Below are 11,155 nucleotides of genomic sequence, written 5' to 3'. Positions count from 1 at the left end.
TTGTGCAATTGTGGTGATTCTGCAGATGAGTTAAATATTATTATATTTTAATTTTAAACTGTCATTACATAGAATAAAGATGAATAATAAAATTCATGCAAATAATTTTAAAATTTCTCTTCTTAGAATGACATTAAATAATAAATAAAAAACCATGATAAGTCAGTGAGGGAGCGAGACCATCAAAGAAAATGAAAAGCTTTGTAGTATCTCTAATGGCACAGTTTTCCTGGTTTTTAAATTTGGGGGTCTATCATTTTCATTTTCCTCTGAGATCTACAAATTATGCAGCTGCCAGGAGTTGGGTTTACCACCCTCCCCAATAGTATGTCCATGGCCTAATCTGTGGAACCTGTGAATATTACTTATATGGCAAAAGAGTGAATATTACCTTATTTGGCAAAAGAGTAAACAATAACTTTTATGGCAAAAGATGTGGTTAAGTTTAGGATCTTAAAAACAGGAGCTCCTCTTGGATTATCTAGGTGGATCCTAAGTCCCTAAATACAATCAATGTATCCTTATAAGATGGATATACAGAGACAAGGAGACAATGGGACTATGGCTTGGGATGATGTAACCAAAGCCAAGGAAGGCCTGGGGCCCCTAGAAGCTGGAAGACACAGAACAGAAACAACTGTAGGGCCTCTTGTTAGAGAACAGTCCAGCAGACACCTGGATTTTAGACATCTAGTTTCCAGAAGTGACAGATAAAAAAATAATGTTGTAAGCCATCCAGCTTGCAGTAATTTATTTTAGAGCCCTAGTAAACTAACACCCTGACTCTTCACTGAACTTTTCTCAAACTAGATGTGTGGACCTTAGCATGGAGGTCCATCCCTTCTCTGGATGTGGTTGCTCTGTATCACCCTGCATCACCCAGATGCTAACTTCTGATCATTTTACATGCTAGTTTTGTCCGTTTCTCTTGTCTCTGGGATCTAAATTCCTTGGGAATAAAGAACATGTCTCAAAGACTGTGCCCTCTAGACTGTCTTGGACAATACTAGTTTTATAGAAAATTGTCACTGGATTTCTATTGACTGAACATAGGCTTGAAATACTGATGAGGTTTTTATTTTATTCTTATATTTTTCTCTTTAACATTTAGATGACTCATGTGCGTACTGTTGCCTCGGCCGTGTCTGACTCTGTGCAACCCTATGGACTGTAGCTCCCCAGGCTCCTCTGTTCATGGGGTTCTCCAGGCAAGGATACTGGAGTGGGTTGCTATGTTCTCTTCCAGGGGATCTTCCCAATCCAGGGACTGAACCTGGATCTCTTAAGTCTCTTGCATTGGCAGGAGGATTCTAATCTCTTTTCCCTATGTGAACAGCAAAACCTTTAAAACTGAATCTCAGACAGATTTATTTTAACAAAGTGACCATTTTACAAAAGCCTAAAAGTGATTTAAATACAAACTGTTTAATAACCTTACATTTCTATTAAAGAACGTAAGTCTCAGGTAGCATGTATACTAGAGGCCTTTCTGCTGTTGTGTCAGATACTGTTGCTTTGATTACATTTAGTAGAATTTAAGGCTAACAGGGAGGTATTTGGGGGCAAGGACTTTTCTATATTCTTTGAATCACAACTTGGAATGGAGCACATAGTGGACACAGTGTACATGCCTTATTTAAAGCATATGTGGATTTTAACTTTCTTTTAATTGTGTGGAATTTTTTTAGACAAACTTAGTTCAGCAAATATGTATTATCTTTTTTGGGGAGGCACCCTTACTAGTTAGCTGTGGGGTACACAAAAATGAGTAAGACACAGTTCCTGTCCTGAAGTGACTGACTTTCTAGGAGGGTTCAGCAACTAGATAAATAATTTCAACCTGGTAACTAACACACACACACACATACATACACATATATGCTATAGGCATGCTAAGGAAGAAAATAATTCAGAAAGGAATGATTGGGGAAGAGTCATCAGAGACTGTGATATTTGGCCCACATCTCAAAGAATGGTAGTTTTGTCACTAGCCAAACAATTTTAGAGGAAGGATATTCTAGGAAGAGACCTCACACAAGCCAGGAGAATGTAAGTAAAGTGAAGTCGCTCAGACATGTCCAACTCTTTGTGACCCCATGGACTGTAGTCTACCAGGTTCCTCTGTCCATGGGATTTTCCAGGCAAGAATACTGGAGTGGGTTGCCATTTCCTTCTCCAGGAGATCTTCCCAACCTAGGGATTGAACCTGTGTCTCCTGCATTGTAGGCAGATGCTTTAGCATCTGAGCTGAGTATAAGTACTATGGTATCTACGGGGCCCTGATAATAGACTGATAAATTTCTAGAGGCTGTGTGTGGGTAAGATGTGGTAGGAGATGTGACTTTAAAAGGTGTTTGAATTCAATCACTCAGAGCCTTGAACTCTGAGCTCAGAAAATCATACTTTAACCTGTAGGATGTAAGAAATTTTGCAGGGTTTTGAGCAGAGGAAACATGTCACCTAATCTTTGTGCCATATTACTGAGGTGTGGGTTGAAGAGATAAGGATTTAATTGTAAAGGAAGCTATTACATAGGTTTAATGAAGAGATTACAACAGCATAGATTTGGAAAGTAGCTTGAAAGATATAATGAAAGAGATAAAGTTGTCCAAGAGATAATTAACAAGTGGAATCAACAGGTCTTAATGACTGATGAGATATGAGCATAGACTTGAGTGAGAGATAAGTCCAATAAAAGTGTCCTGAGAACAGTGTGATTAGATGAAGCACGTAGGAAACATAGGAGAAGGTACAGTTCTGGAAAGAAACTCTTCCAGAGCGTAAGGTCAGGAGTAATTTTGAATTACCGGTAAATATTTTGAATTGGAGCTCAGTAGATATAAAATTTGCAGTCATCAGTGTGAAGAATGTGTTTGAAGCCACCAGAGAGAGTGAGAACTCAGGAAGAAAGTACAGAGTGAGAGGAAATGAAGGAAAGAAGGGGAGGATTTCATTGTAGTCAATTTACCTTGGCATCCCTGAATGCTCCCGAAATTCAGAGCCCCTCCCACACCAAAATTTTTAGTCAGGTTTTTAGAGTATAAATTTATACAGTAAAATTCATCCTTGAACACGTACAGTTCTATGAGTTTGATGGCTATGTACAGTTGTATAACCATGACCAGAATCAAGACCTAGAGCATTCCTATTTCTGTCCAAAAATTCCTGTATGCCTTCTAGTAGTTAATTATCTCCTCACACTAGCCACTGGGTAACAACTAGTTATTTTTCTAATCCAACATTTTTGTTTTTTCAGAATGTCTTATGAATGGCATCATAATAGCATTTAATTTTTGAGTTTGGCTTCCTATATTTCACTGAAGGCAGGAGGAGAAGGGGACAACAGAGGATGATATGGTTGGATGGCATCACTGACTCAATGGACATGAATTTGAGCAAGCTGTGGGAGTTGGTGATGGACAGGGAAGCCTGATGTCCTGCAGGCCATGGGGTTGCAAAGAGATGGACACGACTGAGCAACTGAAATGAACTTGAGATTTATCCAGGTTGTTATGAGTATCAGTCGTTCATCCCTCTTTACGGTGAGCAGTATTCCCTGTGTGGAGACACCACAGTGTGTTTATCCATTCCCCACTTGACATACAATTGGGTTGCTTCCAGTTTTTGCTGATTATAAATAAAGGTCCTATAAACATTTGCATACTGACTTTTGTGGAAACACAGTTTTCATTTTTAGAGGTAAATCTTAAGAGTGGGATTGCTGGACGGTATGGCAGGCCTGTATTTAATTTTATGAGAAACTGCCAAACTGTTTTCCTGAGTAGTTATTCCATTTTGCATTCTTCTTGGCAGTGACTGGGCTTCCCAGATGGTTCCAGTGGTAAAGAACACGCGTGCCAATACAGGAAACATAAGAGACATGGGTTCGATCCCTGGGTTGGGAAGGTCCCCTGAAGGAGGGCATGGCAACCCACTCTAGTATTCTTGCCTGGAATATCCCATGGACATAGGAGCCTGGCAGGCTTCAGTCCACAGGGTCACAAAGAGTCAGACATGACTGAAGTGACTTTGCACACACAGCAGTAACTGAGAATTCCACTACTCTTCATTCTTGTCCGCCCTTTGTGTGTTATTTATCATCCTTTAGGTGTGGGTTGTATCTCATTGCAGTCAATTTTTTTGTGTGTGTTGGAATATGTGCACTCGTTTGGGACAAGGGTCTGTAACTCCATCAGATTCTTACGGTTGGTGAACTTGAAGGTGAAGAATCATCAGATTATGAGCTTGGAGGATGAAGAGAGGTCAGAAAAGCATGCTGAGAAGATTAGAGATGACTTTAAGAACGGAGAGTCTGCAACGCAGAGGGAAAAACAAAGTGTATAACTGAGAAAATGATGCTGTGCTTAGTAAGGGAAGAGTCCTGCTCATCTCTGAGATGCCTTTTCAGTGAAGTGGAGGGAGGAGGTGAAAACCACGAGAGAGCCAGTATAAAGCAGAAATGAAAAGGAAGGAGATGGAGGCAGCACGTGCAGACCATTCCTCTAAATACCAGCATAAAGGATTCCTCTAAATATCCAAGCCTCTCCCTGTTGCTGGAAAAATCACTTCAGGGGAGCCCTAGAGGAGGTAATTTTGATAACAGTGAGCAGTGTTATTGGTATGAACATTATTTTTAAAAATGTGGTTCTTCAGTGTAAACTAGATTTTACTGGCATTGACTTCAAATTTTCCTGAGAAGTAAATCCATTCTACCACTGATGCCACTGACTTGGCTGGAAAGAACTTTCAGGCACACAGAGTGTTATTGTGGCTGAAAAAGCTTTCCCTAAGTTCACGTCCAAGAGTTTTACAACATGCAATAGTGTGCTGTCAGGACATTTTATAAGTCAGCTGACGCGAGCTGCAGGGCCACAATCATTATGCTTTCCCAACGGCCTGCTGCTGGGCGCAACCTCAGCTAATCTATCTGGACATTTCCCCAAACACAGAAAAAATGAGTGCACTGAAATAGAGGCAATCAGCATGTGGTCAGTCAGGACTCACTGCTATGCTTCCAGACTCTGTGTAGAGTATGAGAAAAGTTGTGGAAGAAGAGACAAAGATTTAGTAAAACTCAGACATCTTCAGAGAACAGTTTTCTTAGTCATGAGGTATAATGTGAATATAAGAGCGATCTGTTCCTGAGTCTGTCTGTCTGCTCTTGGGGCACTCTGAAGAAACGAGGAAGCAGAAAATACGCAAATATACTCTCCCCTACCATTTCCTCTCAATGTTTCTCTCTGTCTCTCTCTTACACAGACACACCCAGCCTACATAGTTTGATTCCTTCTAGCTCCATATTCCACCCTCCTATGTTCTCATTTGGAAATGGGCCAGGCAGATACATAGTATTAGGGCTGTGAGTAGCTTGTCCTCCTCTAGTTCACCTCTAAGGCAGCTAGAATAATAGTATCACACTCATGCTATTACAAGATTGGAAATCTTGTCTAATGTCTACATTCTCTCCTTAACTAGTCTTAGATGTTAGATTCACAATTCCACTTGATTTACACATCAATGCTCTATCTCAGAACAGATCACAAAATAGGTCACTGCAACAAGTGTGGTCCCTTGGGAAAAGCATAGGGCCCAAGAGATGGGTTTGAGACATAGTTCTGTTGTGTAATAGCTATGCTATGAGCCAGTTACTGATTTTTTCTTTCCCCAGATTTTCATCAAGAGGGAAACAAATAGCTTCTATTTCATCCTTCATCTTGTATTGGGTGCTCAAACAATGTTGTAGAAGTTCATATGACCTCTAGAGAGTTTGACAGTAATTGCTATTATCACTAATAATAGTTGCTATTATCACTCTCTACAAATTGGCAGCCTTGGCTTCACTCTGACCCCTCCTCCCTGGGAGCTACCATTGGTGCTTCCTGGCCTAGGAATTCTGCCCTCTTCTCTTCCTTGACATGCCTTCTATCTTCTACAAACAGATTTAAACTCACATTGCAAACTGTACTTCCTAACTTAGACATTCTTACAGCAGACAAGTTACCATACTTGCTGGGATCTGTGGTGCTCTCTCTTTTTTCCCTCCACTTTATCATTAGGAGTCAGGACAATCTTTTCAAAACAACCTCTCCCCTGTACCATTTACCCCCTTTTCTCCATAGCAACAATTTTAGTCAATTGGTGGATGCTCTTGAATGGAGAATTTAGAGAAGCACTAGTATAAGTGAGTTTAAGTCTGCTTGTAGAAGATAGAAGGAGAAGGAAATGGCAACCCACTCCAGTGTTCTTGCCTGGAGAATCCCAGGGACGGGGGAGCCTGGTGGGCTGCCGTCTATGGGGTCACACAGAGTCGGACACGACTGAAGTGACTTAGCAGCAGCAGTATAAGTGAACCCACCCCCACCCCCACACCCAGACCACAAGGTGAATTAGGGTTGCAGCTTCCTGATTTATGTGAGCACAGATAGTTATTTTGCTGAAATGGGTCCTCCACAAACACTCCCAGTCTCTGTTCAATCATTTTCTAACAATGATCCTTCTGGATTTACCTGATATTTCATTAAAGTTTTAAAAAAAGCTTATGTGAATGAAAGCCCTTATCATTGCAGAGTTTTAGACAAAGCCTTACATAGTCAGAGTGGTAGCAACAGAAAACTTGTCAAGGTGTATGATAGATAAGTTAGCTTATGGGAAACTAAGTCCTAAGATGTCAATGCAAATCAGGTTTTTTCTAGCAGAACTGGAGCTACAAATACCATTTGCCTGAAGACATCCCACCCATTCTAATGCGAATGGTGTGCTTGGGCCAAGGATCAATGTGACTCTTTAGGATTTCGAAACTGGGTGAAGACTTTGAAATAATGGTTGAGGAGTTGTTTTATGTTGATCATCACATGACTGAATTATAGACTATGATCTCTTCTTGCTTCAGAGTTCCCTTGAGAATAATTTGTTGTGTTCTCTGCACAATGTCAAAAAATGTTCAAAGTGGAATGATGATAGGGTGATGATACACATCAGAGAAATCCTGTTATTTTTGCCTTTTATTAGACCAAATTGGCTGTTTTTTTTTTTAAACCATGATTTGACAAACTATTTCTATGCAGAGTCCATTAGATAAAAGGTATTGGTAAATATCTGCTGTTCTGTCACTAAGTCATGTTCGATTCTTTGCAACCCCATGGACTACAGCACATAAGGCTTCCTTGTCCTTTACTAGCTCCCGGAGCTTGCTCACATTCATGCCCGTTGAGTTGGTGATGCTATCTAACCATCTCATCTTCTGCTGCCCTCTTCTCCTTTGGCCTTCAATCTTTCCCAGCATCAGGGTCTTTTCCAATGAATGAGTTTCTCACATCAGGTGGCCAAATATTGGAGTTTTAGCATCAGTCCTCTCAATGAATATTCAGGATGGATTTCCTTTAGGACTAACTGGCTTAATTCCCTTACAGTTCAAGGGACCTCAAGAGTCTTCTCAAGCACCACAATTGAAAGCATCAATTCTTTGGTATTCAGCCATATTACATAAGTGAAATTATATAAGATCAGTTTTTATGAATGTCAAGTCAGCTGCATGATACTTGTTTGTTAACATGACCTTTCTCCCCAGCTCTTTATTTAGAAAATGGTTCTTATGCTATTTCAAATCTCAGTTGGAGGGCAAAGAGTAAACAGTCCTCTAAAAGATCTAGAGATGGAATTGAATTTGAACTTCTCAAAACTTTAACAATTTCCCTTTCCCATTTTATCTACTTGTGAGGTCTCCAAATTGCTGTGGGATTAGATTAGCCCTGGAATCAACACTAGCCCCTGGGGCCTCATAGAGATGTCCTGTGCCAGTCCTAAGTTTTACTGAGGCAAGCTCACCTTGGAGAGGTAAGTAAGTTGGCCTTTCTTTGGGTATCTATGCTGGGAAGGCTTTATTTTGCATATTTGGTTATTTTTTAATTAAAGTGGTGATTTACTATATCTGCTGACACTTCTCTTCCAAAAGAAAGCTGCCCAGAATTTTCAATATCACAACTGAACCATTTGTGGCAACTTCATTCACCTGTCAAGCTTACTTTGAGGGATATTTGTCAGCATGGTGATCACCATGGGAGCTGTCCACGAGTACTCTCACTGATATTTCATCCCTACCACTCCAGTAGGCAAACCCTCTCTGACTTTGCCAGAGAACAACAGGTTACTGATTGAGTGAAAAATAAATGTCTTTGTAGAACCTGCTTTCTTAGAAGAAAAGTGTCTTTTGGTATAACATCTAGGACTGAAAACATGATATGTCAGCAATGAAAATGAACAATGTAGGTCATGCATTTTCACCCATGCTTGACTTTTTTGGGATTAGCTTTATTGAAAGTGAGCTAAAGTGTCTTTCAAAGCTCAGCTGAATTTTGAGAGTCAGTATGGCGTGTATAATGTAGAAAATTATTTTCTGAGAAGAGGTGATTCTCGGGGAAACACAGACACAGAGCTATGAAATAGTTAATGCCCAGCTAACTACAATCTGGGCAATCATTTATAGAATGATTCATGAATGTCAAATAGAAGGAAAAAGTTCACTTTTAAAACCATTAGCCCAATGATAAGATCTTTAAGAATTTCATCCAAAGCACCATTCCCTGCCTATTGAGAGTCTTTTAATGTTTGTGGGAGATAACCTCTTGACTTTCTTTTTCTGCAATATGCCTTGTCTGGTGAACCCAGAGTTTGGCACAAAAAGATAACACCTTCCCTCCTGTGGACTTTGACAAATTCAAGTTCTGAGTCTACTGAAACCATGTATTCTTATCCAAAGAAATGTAAGAGTCAGCAAGTTCTTTTTAGTTAAATCACTCACTCTCTAATCTTTGCTTAATTTTTGTCATAGCACTGTGTTATGTGGCCATTGGCAGTTTCAGCAAAGATTGTGGCATTATTAACAAAGTTTAAATTAATAATGATTTTAACCTTGTGTGGTTTTGTGAAATTCAGTAACAGTGAATACCATTGACCCTTGAACAACATGGGAGTTGGAGGGGATTAATGGTGTCAACCATCCGTGCAGTTGAATATCAGGTGTAACTTGTTCAGTTACTAAGTCAAGTCTGAGTATTTGTGACTTCAGGGACTGCAGCAGGTCAGGCTTGCCTGGACACGTACTCACTTCCCTTGTATCTGTAGTTCTGCACCAGCAGATTCAACACACAAGGATAGCATAGTACTATATTTTTAAAAATCCACATATAAGTGGACTTGGGAGGTTCAAATCCATGTTGTTCAAGGGTCAACTGTATAAACAACTTTGAGATCTGGAGGCAGGAGAGGCACTTTTCACACATGCAGCTAATCCTGATGACCGGTGAGTTAATGTATGAAAAACCACATAGCACTTGATACATAGTACATGCTCATTTCAAAGACCTGGTTTTCCAATCTCTCCATCTTGTGTCCTCGAAAGGGGCTTCAACTATTACATGTTCATAGTTATTATACGGTTTCAACTATTCTCTGATGTTGGAGCAAAAGCTACAAGTACAGCATGAAAGTAAAGCTCAAATTTCCATAGCTTCAAAACAGACTAATTGTTTATGTTAGCAATGACTGTGAAAACTTATAATGTCTTTGAAACCAAGTCACTGGTTTCATACCACCTTAGATGACCCTTTCCGGAAGCCTGCTTCTATTGCTGAGAGCATCAGCCTTTCTAGGCCCTTTGTTTTTGTCTAACCAAATAGCTGCGGATATTTGCTTCATAATCTCTTGTATCACAGCAAACCTATAATTGACAGGAGAAATATCAGCTTCCTCAGTCTCTGAACCCTCCCTTTCCTCATTGAAGTGGAATTCATTTGTGTCATGGAGATTGTAGAGAAAAGCAAATGCCCTGAGAAATTCGTGGTATTTCTATCAATTGTGATGAACATGGCTTACATGTATTAAGCTATATGGCAACTACTTTGCAAACATTTCTGTTAATCCCTATAACATTGTTGCTAAGAAATATTATCAGCTTCACTTACAGATGAAAAAACTAAGGCACAAAGAGGTTAACTATTACTAATTTGTCCAAGGCTATCTCTCTCGAAATGCTAAGGAGGGAACTTAAATGTAGGTCATCTGAATGCAGAACTGTGGTCTACGGACCAGCCCCCTGTTGGGAACCTGACAGTGAATCAAGAGAAGGAAGAGCTACAGGAGAGTGCTCACCAACATGCTAATCCAGTGGGCCTTTCCCCAGCAGGGAGGTCCCTATAGTGCTGACGTTCGCTGAGGATCCTCATTGTTCTCTAAGTGAAAACGTCTTCATATTTACATTTATTATTATATAAATAAAGAGTGGAATTTGGGAAGGTGATATTTGTCAATATCTATTTATCCTGGAGAAGGAAATGGCAACCCACTCCAGTGTTCTTGCCTGGAGAATCCCAGGGACGGGGGAGCCTGGTGGGCTGCCGTCTAGGGGGTCGCACAGAGTCGGCCACGACTGAAGCGACTTAGCAGCAGCAGCAGCAGCAGCATTATCCTGGTAAAACTGAAAGGCATTTGGGAATCATTGCACAATATATGTAAATACCAAATCATTATGTTGTATACTTGAAATAAACATGCTATACATCAATTACACCTCAAAAAAGCAAACAGAAAAACAGCATCCCAAATAAATGTATAAAGGTACCATCCTGAATTTCATCTGCTATAACCTGGCCTATTTCCCTCTATTTCAAGCTGAGTAATGGCTAGTATATGGAGAAGTAGGATAGAAATCTAAATGAGAAACTGAAAGGAGACAGAAGAGAAAAAGGGAAATAAACACAGAAGTAGGAAAAGAAGACAGCGGTCACCAGCTGAGTAAAAACTAAATTTCACGAAAACCTTGTCACCCGTCTATGTGCCAGGTATGCCCCCTCTCTGACATATCTTTCTCTGAATCTCTCAGGCCTTCACCCCCTCTTGGCACTGCAGTGCTCAGAGCCCATGCTCATTATTTAGTTAACACTTTCTAGCCCATGTTGTAAAGCTATGATTGCCTCGGACAACACTTTTCGGGTGGGTTGTTGTATAGTCCTTGCTGCAGCACTAGAGAAATATTTTCAGGTTCACACAAGCATTATTTGATGATCATCATCAACATCTCAGCCGTTATGATCTCCATTGGTCACCTGGAAATTTCCAGAGGAGGTGTAGGTCCTTGTTAAGACCCTAGGCTTTGGAGCCA

This window comes from Dama dama, chromosome 28, assembly GCF_033118175.1.
Source record: "Dama dama isolate Ldn47 chromosome 28, ASM3311817v1, whole genome shotgun sequence".
Lineage (NCBI taxonomy): Eukaryota > Metazoa > Chordata > Mammalia > Artiodactyla > Cervidae > Dama > Dama dama.
This window is presented reverse-complemented; position numbering follows the sequence as displayed.